The sequence below is a fragment of the Sinocyclocheilus grahami genome, unplaced genomic scaffold, assembly GCF_001515645.1.
Source record: "Sinocyclocheilus grahami isolate Dianchi unplaced genomic scaffold, SAMN03320097.WGS_v1.1 scaffold234.1, whole genome shotgun sequence".
In the NCBI taxonomy this organism is placed as follows: Eukaryota; Metazoa; Chordata; class Actinopteri; order Cypriniformes; family Cyprinidae; genus Sinocyclocheilus; species Sinocyclocheilus grahami.
This window is the reverse complement of record NW_015505413.1, coordinates 152,431-169,109: the sequence shown is the minus strand read 5'-3', so window position 1 is coordinate 169,109 and position 16,679 is coordinate 152,431. Positions and strand designations below refer to the sequence as shown.

The 16,679-nt window shown below is 34.6% G+C and overlaps 1 pseudogene; it reads left to right on the top strand.

The window, feature by feature from the left end:
- Positions 1-16,679, top strand: part of LOC107597666 (sarcosine dehydrogenase, mitochondrial-like) — a 65,656-nt pseudogene that overhangs the window by 25,641 nt on the left and 23,336 nt on the right.

Here is a 16,679-nt window from a genome sequence, read left to right as displayed (position 1 = left end):
ACACTGGCAAACAGGTATATGGCAGGCAAAACACAAGAATAGTCACCGGGCTAGCGTAGGCCACCGATCAGCAGACAGAATCACAGGGGCGAGAAGAGAGGGAGAAATCCAAGAAAACAGGCAAAGATCAAAAACCGCAAAAACAGGCAAGGCAAGGCAAGGCAAAACAAGGAAAACACGGAGACTCGGAAAGGGGTACAGGCTAAACAATACTCAGCAGAGAAAGGTGGTTAGAGTGGGTGTTATATAGTGAATGAGGTAATTAGAAACAGCTGTGTGCAGTGAGTGCAATCAGGGCAGTGTGCAGATTGTGCAAAGAATGATGGGAAATGTAGTCCGGGGTGCTATGCAACAGTTTGTGTAGTGCGAGAGTCAATGTAATGGAAAGGGTGACATCTGGTGGTGAATAAACGGAAGTCCATGAACCGAATTCGTGACACATTCATTGAAGCATGAAGTTGCTCAAATTGTAATGTTAATATAATAATAGAATTTGCAATTAAGCAATTTTAAAAATTTTCACTAATGATCTCACTTTTGGACTTCCTATATATCAACTCAAAAGTGTTGTAATTTGAGTTCGGAGGGTTTGATCGCACCACACATTCTCAGTTGGATCATGTTTAGTCACTTTCTTGTCCTCTAAAGCCTTTGGTTTGCTGTTGTTGAAGCCGTGTTTGACACCACAAGGTGACCTCTGAGGACGGCAGTCAGAGCGCTTCGGCGATAGCTGTGTGTGTGTGTGTGTGTGTGTGGTGATGTATGAATAAGAGCAATGGAGGAGAGGAAGATGGATAAATAAAATATAGCTGCAGCCTCACCCTCTCCTTTTGCTCTCAAAGAGCAAATGATGCTGTGGAAAACACTTTCTCATGTGGAGTAATGGAAAAGGTGTGTCTCTGCTCTTCATCTCTCTTTTTCTGTCTCACCTCTCAATCTCTCTTGCACTCGCGGCCTTTGTTTCTCCTCGCACTCATTCGCCTTTGCATTTCTCTCTGTCTCCTATGCTTTTGAGGGTCATCCCACAATAAGTTACTACTAAAAGCTTTGACTGTTACGAATAGACCATTAAGTGAGCGCTCAGCAGCAATATATTTTTAAAAAGCCTTTCAGAAAGATCTGATCTGACCCTCCGGCAGCACCGTGTGCCACAGTTTCCCACCTCTCACCCTTATTTTCTTACCTTTTGTGCTGTAAAAGAGCTGCATTATAAACTCTCAAAGCAATTATTTTTCTTTCTGAAGTGCTTTTAAAGTGTTAGTCAAGTTTTCTTGCTCCATAAACAGTCGTAATTTCACTACATGCTAGTCCAGAATGTATCTAACTGACATGTAAATACATTGTTACCTGAACAATGTTTGTTGCTTAGTGTAATATCCTCCTGTGTAGGCTAAATGAATATAAAACATGTCATAGTGAATAACATTAAGAATTCATGAAACATTAACTATTTCAGCAGGTCAGATTTTCAAAAGGACTGTTTTATTGTTATATTTTTCACCATGATTTATCATGTTAAATTTAATGTTGAAAAATCTTGATGTGAAAAAACAGTACATTACTGTTCAAAAGTTTAGGGTCTGTGTGTTTTTTGGTTTGTTAAATGTTTCTGAAAGACATCACTTCTGCTCACCAAGGCTACATTTATTTGATCAAAAATACAGTATAAACAGTAATATTGTGAAATAGTATTACCATTTCAAATAACTGTTTTCTATTTGAATATATTGTTAAATGTAATTTTTTTTCTGTGATGCAAAGCTGAATTTTCAGCATCATTACTCCAGTCTTCAGTGTCACATGATCCTTCAGAGATCATTCTGATATGCTGATTTGCTGCTCAAAAAACATTAATTTTTATCAATGTTGAAAAGAGTTGGGCTGCTTCATATTTTTATGGTAAATGTGATTATTTAATGAATAGAAAGTTTAAAAGAACCGCATTTATTTGAAATATAAATCTTTTATAATATTATAAATGAAATTAAGTTTTTTGAGGAAAACATTCAATTTAGTGGACTTCAATGTTGGCCAGCAATTTGAAAGTCCAAAATTGCAATTTCAGTGCAGCTTCAAAGGGCTCTACACAATCCCAGCTGAGTAATAAGGGTCTTATCTAGTGAAACGATCGGTCATTTTCTGAAAACAATTCATATTTATCCACTTTTTAACCACAAATACTCTGCTTGCTCTAGCTCTGCCACCATTTAAGTCCACTGTATGGAGAAAAAAATCCTGGAATGTTTTCCTCCAAAAACTTAATTTCTTTGCGGCTGAAGAAAGAAAGACATGAACATCTGTGGATGACATGGGGGTGAGTAAATTATCAGGAAATTTGTATTCTGCAAGTGAACTTATCCTTTAATGATCTGAGAGGCAGCAGAGTTTTGCGTTGAGATCGTTAAAGTTTGCCAACATAATAAACTGATCTCTTTTATTTTAAAAGATAAGGTTTCTTCCTGTAGTTTTGGTAAAAAATACAGTGAATGGTAATGTATTTTGAAATGAAAGTGTATTTTTACTCTCTTTGTTGGTTTGTTTTCCTCCAGAATCCTTCACTGCAGACCACAAGCCCCTGATGGGTGAAGTGCCAGAAGTGAGAGGCTTTTTCCTTGGATGTGGCTTCAACAGTGCAGGTAAGAGCATGGAGCTTAAACACACATACAGTACACACACATACACACACCTTTCTCTTCCACAGCTGACCAGTGCCAAATGAATTATTTAACCCTGAAACCCTGCAGAGTTCACATGCAAAATCCAATCCCACCCACTCTCCATGTACACGCCACCTACTCGAGATCAACGCAACTTGATCTCTGACCCCTGCGTGTCCAGTACTTAAGCATCCAGTCTGCTGTAGTAATATCCATCTCTTCCTGTGCAGTGCACAGTCTTTCACTAGCGACTGTCCTGGACGGTGATGTTGCTTCCTGTGACTATTTTTCATTGTATTTTATTTGTACTGTATTTGTACTATATCACCCAGTCCTTGTTACTTTACATTTAAATGCAAACTAAAAAATGCAAATGAAAGCATTTTGAGGTGGTATTTTTGGATGCAGATGGCTCGTGATTTTGAAGGTCAGATGAAACTCAGTCCGGATCTGGAGTAATGCTGATTGTGCTCAGCTTGGGGCCGGGTCACCTTGCAGGCCTCAGACATGCTGACGGACAACAGGCCATGATCGTGTAAACGGATCAGAATACATGGCCATACGAATCACAATCAGATACTAGACGAATGCTTGCTTTTTTATGACGCATCGATTCCTGACCTCAGCATGCAAAACTAATTTCCTGGAACGAAAGGAGTACAAGAAGCTGTGATTGGTTATGTTATATGATATACAGTACCAGTCGAAATTCAGACACATTTACTCATTCCAAACCTGACTTCCTTTATACTGTGTAGAGCTGTTTTTGTCTGCACCCCATTGACTTCAATGTGTGGACTCTTTTTTTGTTGGGTTTTTTTAATCCTTTTTTATCTTTTTGTATACATTACCAGACAAAAGTTAGGAATAATCAAGCTTTTTTTTAATGTTTTTGAAAGAAGTCTCTTATGCTCACCAATGGTGCATTCATTCGATCAAAAAATGCAATAAAACAGTAATATTGTGAAATATTATTACAGTTTAAAATAACTATTTTCTATTTTAATATATTAAAATGTAATTTATTCCTGTGATCAAAACTGAATTTTCAGCATCATTACTCCAGTCTTCAGTGTCACACGATCCTTCAGAAATCACTCTAATATGCTGATTTGCTGCTCAAGAAACATTTCTTATAATTATCAATGTTGAAAACAGTTGTGCTGCATTATATTTTTGTGGAAACTGTGAAACATTCAAAACTTTGGGGTAAGTAAGATTTAAAAAATGAATACTTGGAGATTATTACTTAAACTAATAATTAGAAATTAATACTTTTATTCAGTGAACATGCATTAAATTGCTCAAAGTGACAGTGAAGACACTTTTGTTATTTCCAAAAATTTATTTTAAATAAGTGCTGTTCTTTTGAACTTTCTATTCATCAAAGACCTCTGAAAATCACTGTTTCCACAAACATATTAAGCAGCAAAAACATAATATATAACAATATTACCAATACACCAATAATAACTGATAATAATTGAGCATCAAATCAGCATATTATTATGATTTCTGAAGTATCATGACACTGAGGACTGGAATAATGATGCTGAAAATTCAGCTTTGCATCACAGGAATAAATTATATTTTAAAATATATTTAAATAGAAAACAGTTCTTCTAAATTGTAATAACATTTCACAATATTCAATTTTTTACTGTATTTTTCCATTAAATAAATACAGTCGAACTTTTATCAGTAGTGTAGGTCATGCAGATTTTGAATGACATGAGGATGAATAAATGATGACATAATTTTCATTTATAGGTCACTATTCATTTCTGGACAAACCATTATATCATCCTTAAACCATTAGATAAACCATTCAGTCTTGAAAGAAGCATTGAAATACATGATTAATTAATATTTTGCTCTTTGAGAAAAATGGTGCATTCTAATACAGAGACGCTTACCCTATGAATGTCAAAACTGTAATGAGAAGTGCTTTAAATGGGTATTAGCCTGGTACTTACAGCCTAAGATGTTGATCAGTGATTCTCCTTGGGTGTGATTGCATCAGAGCTGTGGGATATTATTATGTGTGTGTGTCCATCAGTATGCATGACCATCGTGTCTGCACGTTTGTCTTCAGTCTGGCTCTTCCCTCTCTCTGTTCTCAATGCTACTCTCACACCACTGAACAGGGACAGACAAATATGCAAGTGAAAGTTGTTTTGAAGAGTTTCAGGGCAACTGGTTAAATGGCCAGACTGTTGATGCGTACCTGCTGTGTGTGTGTGTGTGTGGTAGCAGAAGAGGTCAATGTAAGGCAGATGGTGGCTCAATGGTGATGTGATTGCTAAGAGCTGCTGCCCTTCTGGAGAAAAACACATAGTCTCTCACTGCATCTGAATATGCTGACTTCCCTACTATATAGTAGGCAAAAACAGCTGTCTGAATTAGTAATTTTTCTGTATTTATTACTAATGCACCAAGATTTTGGCAACTGAAAATATTGGGCTGGAAATTATTTGATTTCAAACTAAAGAGCTTGGAGGGTGGAATCATTGACCAAATTATTTCAGTCTTTATTGTTTTTGAATAAATCTATAATGAAAACAAGTTTTTATTACAGCCAACAATTATAATTTTTTTATTTCAACTATTAAGAGTAGAAACATAATTATATAATTAAAAAGTATATGTTTTTTAACTGTTGGTTTATGAATACATTTCATTAACTGATTATTAAATAAACATTTTTATTAAATGTATTTTTGGTTTTGTTTTTCGGCTAAATAAAAACTTTAATTTGGTGTTTCAGTAAAAAATGTATTTCGCTGCATCACTAGTATTTTTAACAGTAGGCTAAATTAGCATTAGCATTTTCTCAGTTCATCAATAAATGTAGTACCTATTCAGACAGTATTACATTTCAGATGCAGCTTCTGTTTCAAAACCTAGTAAGCCATCTACCTAGACAGCATTTACGGTAGATTTTGACATTCAGGAAGTATCATATTTCTGCCATGGCAACTCTCTGAGACTTGGTAATAAACATGACAATGTTAATGTGTTTGGTCTTGGTGGAACAGTTCTGCTCCACTGCTGCCGCGACAGAGCAAGTACCAAGACTTGCTACTGCAGGTACATCCACAGATATGCTGCTGTGAGCATGTAAGAAATACTGCTGCTGCACATATAACATGTATGAAAGAACCCCTGTATATAACATATATGAAATTAACCCATAGCAGATCTATAAGGTGGAGCTGGGGAAGTGGAGGGTTTCTGAAGCACACTGCAACTGCTAAAGCAAGCACTAGCCGAGTATTTTAATGTTGAGCAGCAAGCTTATTGACTGCTGATGTGAAAAGAAACCAATCAGCTGCACAATGTGATTATATCAGATTCACTGACAATCAGTCTGTGTCATTTAGAGTTTCATGACAGAACTTTGTTTTCATGTAGCCTTTGGGGAGAAAGCAATCCTGAAATGCAGCAAGATCAGTGGAGAAAAAAATCACTCAAGATGGTCAACAGCAGTATAAGTCAAAAAAAAGAAAAAAATGGACCCCACTTTTATTGAATGGACAAAAACACTGAGACATTCTTCGAAATATCTTCTTTTATCTTCTACAGAAGAAAGGAACTCACGTGCGGAACGGCACGATTGTGAGTAAACGATGAGAATTTCCATTTTTGGGTGAACTGAATCTTTAACCCAAAAACGCCTTGAGGAAGTTTCAGGGTTGGGTGGTAGGTACAAAAAGGCAAAATTTCAAAATTTTCAAGCAGTTCTCAACAGAAACAGTTCTTGGTGACATAAATAGCACTATGTGCATGTTCAAACAGAAAATGTTTTTGCATCACATTGTGCTCCTTTTTTCCTTAGGTTCTTCTATGTAAACACGCTAAACATGTTTGACCGTTGCTCTTGCATCTTTTGCAGAGTCTCGTGCATGACGCATACAGGCTGTAAATTATAAACATGATCAAAACTTTGCTGAAAAACCTGTTGTTCACAATCTTTCTGTCATCTGATTGATAGTTTATACTTTTTTAACAAGTAAAAGGCCTTTTATTTTAATCGCTTAAACATCCACCCTTGATTTTATAAAGTAAACATAAGAATAACTTTGATGTCGGCGGAAATAGCTTTGTGCACCAACACATAGCACAACTGTGTTTGCGACGACCCTAGTTCGATTCCAGTCTCGAGGTCCTCTTCACCCAGTGCTTTCCTGTCTGCTCTCTACTTTCCTCTCCATAAAAGCATAAAAGCCCATAAATAAAACTTAGAAAAAAGAATAACTTTGATATTGTTAGTAATCTTTCAAGATTAATACTTGATTATCCATGTATCATTTTTAAGGAAAATCCTGTTTAAATCTAAGTATCAAATATGATCATCGGGCTTTTGAGGAATGTTTATTTGTTCATCTCTCAATCATCTTTGTATTACATGACATATTTTGCCCCCACAATAAGAACTACAGAATTTTGATCATGAAATAATCATTTAAATATCATCTTACTAAGAAATATTATTGGGAGATATAGATTTTATGTAAGTAGCCTGTTATACTATTATAAAATTGATTACTATAGCTGCAAGAATTTGATCTTACTTTTTTTGCTATATAAATATCAGTAACTGCACTAAATTGCACATTTTTGCACATTAAAAAAGTTGATTGCCAGATATAAACTCTGAATTACAGTAAAAAAAAGAAGCAGAATTCTTGCATTTTACTTTTTTATTCTCAGAATTGCGAGAATTAAGGCCCATTCTCACCAAGGACGATAACTATAAAGATAAGATATAGTTCTAAAAATCGTTCTCAATATTAAAGAATAGCACAGTCCACACAACAGCTATAACGATAAATAGAGAGAAACGATATCGTTGGAATCACTTTCAGAACGATTTTTTCCTGCTGACGAACGATCAAAACATTGACACTCAATCAGAATCCACCCTGCTATAACGAGCTCGAGAATTTAAAGCGGCAGACGAGTGTGCGCTTGGAATAAGCAGACGATATTGTTCGCTAGTGTGGACGCTAATATCTTTATTGTTATCTTTAAAGTTATCGTTCTTAGTGTGAACGGGCCTTTACTCAATATTGTGAGATAAAATAGTGAGATAAAAAGTCACAATTACCTTTTGAATTTGTGGTGGAAACAAGCCATAAAAGATTTATGAAATATGACGCCTAACAAAAAACATATACAAACTTTTTACAAATATTTTTTCTAAAGGCTCAATAAATTGCTCCATTTGAAAAAAATAGAATTTTGGGACTGTTATTTCATATGTCAGACTTGACAGGGTTTCAAGAAGTTAAACTTTCAAAAACGTGTCTCTAGACCTTTTTCATTCTTCTGCATCTCACGTTTTTAAACACAAAAACACATTGTCTGTGAATGTCATCTAAGACAGCGCTGTAAGCAGCATCTCTCTGCTTTGTCATGAGTGCTCTAGAAATGCTGAAGAGATAAAGCAGTGACGTGGCATGGACTTCAAGACGGGCATTACTCAGCAACTCTGTAGTTGCTGGCTAATGTTAATGAAGTCATCAGCCAGCTAATGAGCCGAAAGTCCTTTAGAGACACCGCCAACATCTCCACGGGCACTCGCCGTGACTCTTACACTCCAAGATCCTTTCGCCCATTCATTTCACTCCCCGTTTGATTTGTCTCTCACTTCACAATGCCCTTCATTCCTCCTTGGTATTTCTCTGCTTCTGTTCATTATTCCTCTCCTGTCTGCTCAGACCTGGCAAAGATTGATTCGCTCTGACGGTACAACTCTTCTGGGCACCGTTCGTGATGAATTGATTGGCAGCTGTGAGTCACATTGTTTCTAGAGAGGTACTTTGTAAGTTGTTAAACACAAGTTTGATTGTCTGAAGTAGGATAAAGTTGACTGACAGTTATGAACGTGGCGGGATGATGATGATTGACGTATGCTCTGTGATTTGATTGGCAGGTATGATGTTAGGAGGAGGATGGGGCAAAGAGCTGGCTCACTGGATCATTCACGGCCGTCCCGAGAAAGACATGTACGGATATGATATCAGGTACGTTTTGTGCAAACAAGCATTTCTCTGAGTATTACTTTATATTTACTGTGTTTGAGATGGGGCTATCTGATTTCCGACCAGTGGGAGATGGTGAATTTCAACATTTTGAGTTAGTCGTGACATAAGTAATTATTTGCAATTCAGTGAGTCTAGAACAATTCTGGGGGGCGTTTCCCAAAAGCATCATTAGCTAACTAAGGTCGTCAGTTCCACTGAACTCTATTGGTAACAACGGAACTTGCGACCATAGTTGCTTTTGGGAAACGCACCCCTGAACTATTTAATGAGTCAGTCAGTTGTTAGATGATTCAAACCAGTAACTTATTAATTTCTAAATCTTTCTCATTCATTTACTAAAAGATTGTGAATGTGATTAGTTTACAGTTCAGTCTAGGGCTGCACAAAATAAAGCCAAAATCACAATATGACTTAATGTGACTATTAAATCATAAGAGCTGCAAATTAATTAATATATGCACTGCATGTTTTAGAGTGAAGCACTGCTTCATGTTCATTTACATGTGAGCAGCTCATGATCCATTGTTTTTAGTCTTTTTGTTTGTTTTTGGCTCAGTTCACAATAAATGATGCTCCGCACAAACTCATCTCTGCATCTTATCCAGAGTTTGAGTCAAGTGCTAATCAGCTGTTGTCAACAAAAGAGAAACTTTAGAGAAGCCATCCATTCGGATTACTGCCAAAATAACAGCTGGATGGTTTAACAATTAAACATGAAGAAATTAAGACAACCATAAATATTAGTAGTAACGTAATGCAATTTTACAGTCCTAATTCAAAATTATTATTATGTTTTTCTAAAATACTCTTTGATTTTACAGTGAATTTTTAAATTCGCTACAGGAGGCCTTTGTTCACCCCCCAGAGCCGTGTGAGGCACTTTTTATTATGGATGGATGCTCTTTATTAAACTTCTTTTGGACTGATGCACTGCAACACCCGCTGACTGCCATTAAACAGCTTGAAAGATCAAAGACAATTTTTTATATAACTCAGACTAGATTCGTCTGAAAGAAGAAAGTCATATATGCCTAGGATGACTTGAGGGTGAGTAATTTATGGGCTAATTTTCATTTTTGGGTGAACTAACCCTTTAAATGGGCCCATCTGGGGAAAAAGCTAATTCTACCTAAAGGAGGAAAATGTATCTACTTGAAAGGAATCCACTTTTTGATAATACTGTATATGTCAAATCAGCATTAAAATAAATGGTAACATAAAGGCTGCTACTCAAATCATACAAAGAAATTAGTTTGTTCAGGCTGGTCCACCTGAAACAACAGATGTTGCCTCGATATAAAAAAAAATAATAATAATAACAAATACATTTTATTTATTCAAGATGCTTTTTTTCCATTGTGTCCATTTCTATTTTCTTATTTGTAATGACAATAAAGTACAACCCCCCCCCCCCACACACACACACACCTTAATGCAGACAGAATCTTGTTGTCATTACAATAATGCAAAAAAAAAACACTATTTATAATTTTTTTTTAATTCATGTTTTATTGAGCAAGAATGCATTACATTGATCAAAAGTGACCGTAACGACTTTAACATTGTTACATAAATGTACTTTACTTTTATTTTGAATAATTATTAAAAAAAAGTTCTATTCATCAAAGAATCATGAAAAAATGTATAGCAGTTTTTCAAAAAAATAGTGTTTTCTATATTTCTTTAAAAAAATCTATAAAAAGTAAAATAACCACAAATGTATAAATGGTAGTACATAGCAGTGGTAACAATTAAACTGAATTTAAGATCATGAAAATAATGGCTGTTAAAAAAATCTTAATGGTCTTTAATGGTCCTTCATTAATGCAGACAGAATCTTGTTGTCATTACAATAATGCAAAAAAAAAACACTATTTATTATTTTTTTTAAATTCATGTTTTATTGAGCAAGAATGCATTACATTGATCAAAAGTGACCGTAACGACTTTAACATTGTTACATAAATGTACTTTACTTTTATTTTGAATAATTATTAAAAAAAAGTTATATTCATCAAAGAATCATGAAAAAATGTATAGCAGTTTTTCAAAAAAATAGTGTTTTCTATATTTCTTTAAAAAAATCTATAAAAAGTAAAATAACCACAAATGTATAAATGGTAGTACATAGCAGTGGTAACAATTAAACTGAATTTAAGATCATGAAAATAATGGCTGTTAAAAAAATCTTAATGGTCTTTAATGGTCCTTCATTTTCTATTGATTTTGTAGTGAAATATGACCAGAGCATATCAGGTATATGGTACTTTTTGCTGTTAGCGCTCCTTTAGCAGTGAGCTCAATTAGCTTCGTCAAGAGAATAATGTAATGGGAAACAAATGCGTCTTCCTCATTTTCTCTTTCTCTCTGTCTCAGTTTCCTGCTTTCTCAGCCGTCTTCCTGTCAGTTTGTAATTGCTCGTATTGAGACTACAAACTTTCCACAAGCCTGTCCCGAGAACAAATTGTGTTAATTACATCAAAACGTCATCCCTTTGAGTGTAAATCATTATTTAAGTTGAGAAATCTCACAACTTGGCAACTTAGCTTACACTTAGCTAGCCAAAAGTCTTGTGTGTGAATCTATTAGCCAGTGTTTCGCTGCCAGCATCTGTGGGGCTCGAAGGACCTGTTGCTAAGCTACTGCTAAAAAGATGATGCTTAAGTGTTTCCAAAAATACCGCTTTGTTCTGGCTAGGCTCCAGGCGTGAAGCCGCACAAGAAGGCTTCATCCTTGTGAATAATAGCCTGCTGAAATATAGATAGCTAGCAATAATAACACTCTGCGTTCATTTAGACCACTGAGCCTCACTAAGATGACTATAAATTAGACATTCCTCCTGAATATTTCATCTGTTTCCAACTTGGAAATCTTCCTGAGCTAATCCAGCTAAGTGCAAGCAAAGGGATGTGATACCGATATAACTTGGTTAAAAAGACGCCCGCCTTTCATCTAATCTCAAAAGTTAACTTTTCACCCTTCATTCATATTAATATGTAGAAACGTTGAGCAGCGTTTTGTGTGTTAGAGGAAAGATGAAAATTATGTCATCATTCACTCACTCTCATTTCATTCCAAACCTGATGACTTTCTTCTGTAGAACTCAAACAAAGATATTTTAAAGAATGTTCAGGCTGTTCTTTTCCATTTAATGTGTGTTTTTATTAGGACTGCAAAATATTGTGCGATTGCTAATCTTTGCGAATTTAATTATTAAATACACTGTAAAAATGTTCACCTATTTCAACTTAAAAATTGAAGGTAGCAGTTAATGTTTTTAGTTTAATCAACTTGGATTTCAACTTAAATTACATTAAACCGACTTAAAAAATCGAGTTGAATCTCACATACAAAAAAAGATCTATCTATATAATAAATAATATTATATAAAAATATATTTACAAGTTTTTTTTGTATTATAACACTATTTATATTTTATACATTTTTATATATTTATATTTTTTAAGTTACAAAACTTACAAAAAAGTTTAAATTGATCAACTTATTTTGATGAGTTAATGTAAAAAAAATAAGTTGCCATGACTTGCTGATCATATCATTTTTACAGTGTATGTGTAAATATGTGTGTAAATATATATATAAATATATGTGAAGTACTGAAATCACAAGCTGCTCTTGTGTAAATTAATGTAGTGCCATGTTTCTCTCTGAAACTGGCAGCGCATATATTTATATATGCAAACCGCCAAAATACAATTATAATAAAAGCTAAAAGCTTGGTTAATAAATAAAAGCTTGGTTTAACATTTGAAAATGAAAAAAGACAAAGAAATGTGGTGTTGTAATTTTAAAGTGTGCTATAAAATTAAATGATGTATTATTAAATACTCCTGCTTTTTTGTTTTACAGTGCAATAGTTGTGTTGCAATGTATTTGTTTAATATTTTTATTCAGTGATAATGACAATAAAAATCTGATTATTTTATAGTCTATTAAAGGAGTTAAAAACAGTGGGAATGCACCAATGAAAACCCAGGGTGTTTGTTTGTTTTTTTCTGTTGAAAAGTGTTAAAAGGTTTGCATTTGAAGAATAATAATAAAATGTAAAAAAAATTTGTGAGAATTCCTAAAAAAAATGACTCGCAATATATATCACAGAAAAAAATAGATATCGCAACATCACTTTTTTTCCAATATCGTGCAGCCCTAGTTTTTATTCATTTGTTAAAGAAAGACTTTTTGTGATTTTTGAAGGTTGACCATCTCCTTTTGTCTCCCACTGAAGATTTTGACCAACATGAGGGTGAATAAATGATGACAGATTTTCATTTTTGTGTGAACTATTCCTTAAACTCCCAAGCTTTCTATTACTGACACCACATGATATGCTCAGGAAAGCAATCCAGCAAACCTTGTAAGCATGAGGATCCTTGTCAGGTTTGTTTTTACCTCTAGAAACTTCTGCTTTGCATTTCTTCTTCTCAGTGTCTACCAGCACCTAAGAGTGTGTATTTTGACACACACTTCTATAAATTGCTCTGCTAAGTAACGGCATGGACAACATGTACCCTAGTGGCTCATTGGCATGGCAACAGCGGCTGAATTAATTCCTGCAAATAATATTTTTAGCCTGAGCCTGTTAAAGAAATGTTAGCATTATCAAAAACAATAAATACTAGCGTTTCATGCTGGATAAGACGACAAGCCGCTGTGCGTGACTCATGGAAAGCTCGTCAGCTCATACTTTACTCCAGGAGAAAAATGTATGGACTTCAAAAAGCCTGGAGAAGGAGGGCAAATTGCCTAGCAACCGGTGTTTCTCTGGCCTGGGAGACAGAAAGAGAGAATCTGGTGCTGTGTGGGGGGCCGGGATGGAGGGTGGACCAGTTCCTTCCTTTTGTTTTAGAGCTCAAGAATAGCTTGAGAAATCGTGACGGCCTATTTCGAGCGGTGCTAAACAAAAGCGTGAGGGAAGGATAGCACATCCGAAACTCTTGTCTGGACAAGTTTGTACTGCCTAAACTGCATTTCTGCTCAAAACCAGGATTGATTTGGGCATCACATTACTTTTACCTACATGATTAAGGACCCCTAACCCTCTGTATATTTGTATACAGACATGAATGACACCATCAATTGTGAAGAAAACAGTTGCTCACAACACCTTACCAGCTGCCTAGAAAATACTGCGAAAGTTGGCTGAGCATGGCAATAAGTTTCTTCAAAAAATGTAAAAATTCCAGAGGAAGCTTTCAAAAATGCATTAAAAATATGATTTTGATGATGGTTTGCAAGGCACATAATCTAAGTTGGCCAACTGATCTAGTTTCTGATATGTCAACTTGATTGTAGTTTTAATGTCAGTGGGTTTCTAGTCAAGTGAAAAACAACATGTATTTTTTTAGGGAAAATAAAATAATTTCTGCAAATGTTTGCCATTTAATGTGTTAAAAAATAAATAAATGCGGAGTTGTTAATAATTTTTAATAAATGCTAAATAAAATAAAGAAATAAAAATCTTATTTGCCATTTTAAAGATACTGCAATGTTGCATGGGTGTAATTACTAATTTTATCCTAAAAAAAAAACTGTATGGATATAATATTAATCCATTTTAAGTATCAGTAGGTGTCATTGATATTTGCTTTTATAGTACTTAATAAAATGTACTAACATTTAAAAAAAAATTAAATATCAGATATTTTAAATACTGACTTTGTTTCCACATTAATTTGAAAATTAGTGTGAAAATATATTTGGTTATACATTTTAATGTTGCACTTAATACTTTTTTTAGTCGATCAACAGCCCTAGTATTTTTATATTTTTTATATTTGTATTTTTCATTACATGTTAAGTTTTAATTAAAACATTTTAGTGTTCATTAAAACTGTTGGTATTCATAAAAATTTTATTTATACTGAATGTAAAATTTTATTTATATATGGAAATAATACATCTATAATTTTTAGCACATTCTTACTGATGCATTCAAGACTATTGCAAATGATTTTCTCAAACTCAGCTAAATTTATCTACGCTAGTCAGCAGAAGTTGTGACGTCAATTTTAGAATACATCACAGGAAAAAACACAGATCAATGAAGATAAGATTTTCAGTGGTGATATAGCAATGAATGTAGCGCTACAGTGATTGAGGTTTATTTTTGGCCTGATATTTGATGGTTGTGTTGTTTAACAGGTGCTACAGGGACAGGGCTGTGTTTCAGGAGAGACACGGTTGGGAGAGACCCGGATGGTTCAACCGGGGTGGACCTGCTCCAGTGAGATTTCAACACACACACACAAATGCACCATTCTATAGGGCAGAAATTGTTCTGTGTTCATTGACACATACACCCACTCAAACCTCTGAGGTCTGTATCAGAAGACGATTGATTGATTTGTCCTTTTCTCAGGTTTTGGATTATGATTACTATGGTGCCTATGATGTTCCCAAGAATACAGTGAGATACTGGGCAAAGAGTATACGTTTGACTTCCCTCCACATCATGATGTGGTGAGCATGTGTGTTTCAGAGTGTTTCTAGCATCAATTGTCCATAATAATTTCTTGTCTGAATGACTAAACAGGTTTGTTTTCAGCATTTAATTGATTGTCTTTGTTTTGTTTTTTTGTATTGTTTGTTTATTGTTGTTTTTTGAAGTATTTTTTTCTTTTATTTATTTATTTAGTATGTGCTTTTAAATTTTTTTTAATAATTTTTTAATATTTTTATTTAATTCTAGGCCTGTATGAATGCTTTATCTGTCTTTGATATTTTATTGTTTTATTCATAATGTTTTTATGTTTGTGTTGTGTTTTTGTTTTGTTTTGCTTTGCTTTAAAAATGTGTTTTACATTTTGTCTGACCTGTTGGAATGCTGTAGCTGTGTTTTTTATTTGGTTTTGGGATTTTTTTTGTGTTTGTATTTTTTGTTGTTTTGCTTTTAAAATATTTTAAAAATATATTTTTATATTTTTATTTAATTCTAGATTCAGTCTAGACCTGTTGGAATGCTGTAGCTGAGTTTGATTTATTTTATTTTATTTTATTTAGTTTTCTGTTTAGTTTTCTTTTCTTTTCCATTTTGTTTTCTTTTGTGTTGTTTTTTGTGTTTGTTTTGTTTGTCATTTTGCATTTAATTTTAATTTTTTTTATTTTTACATTTTTGTTTCATGCCAGATTCGGGACGAGTGTCTGAGCTGCAGGAATGCTGTAGCTGTGTTTGATATGTCCTACTTTGGTAAGTTTTACCTGACTGGTCCGGATGCAAAGAAGGCAGCTGATTGGCTGTTGGCAGCTGATGTCAACAAAGCTCCAGGTAAGAATCTCTGTCTGTCAATTCAGTCCTCCATCCAGGGCATGCATTTTCACTTTCTTTTTCCTATTCTTCACATATATACAGTATTCATTGAGATTCATTGCCTTGTCTGACCACATAGTTTCAGTGGTAAACCCAATTGAAGTGTAATCATCTTGACCGTTTGTGTTTTTCGGGTCCACAGTCTACACCTGCATGTTAAACAAGAGGGGCGGGGTCGAGTCTGACCTCACTGTCAGTCATCTGGAGCCAAGCCCTGCCCACCACCCACTGACACCCGAATCTAATGGTAAACGACACACGTGATTTATTTCGTTCAGGGTTACAGAACTGATGTGTAAGGCATAGAAACAGGATGTTAGAGGAAGTCCTGTGCATCTCATCAGCGTGTGTGTTTGTCCTCAAGGTGAGGCGTATTACCTGGCCATCGGAGGTGGTGTGGCGCAGCATAACTGGAGCCACATTCAGGCAGTGCTGCAGGACCAGGGTTTCCACTACACATTAATAGATCACACTGAGGACATGGGCATGATCAGCATACAGGGGCCCAAGAGGTTAGCACAAGTACACACATGCTGTATAAATAAGCTCTGTTCAAAACCTAGTGAGCCCCTGAGTTTTATATATATATATATATATATATATATATATATATATATATATATATATATATATATATATATATAT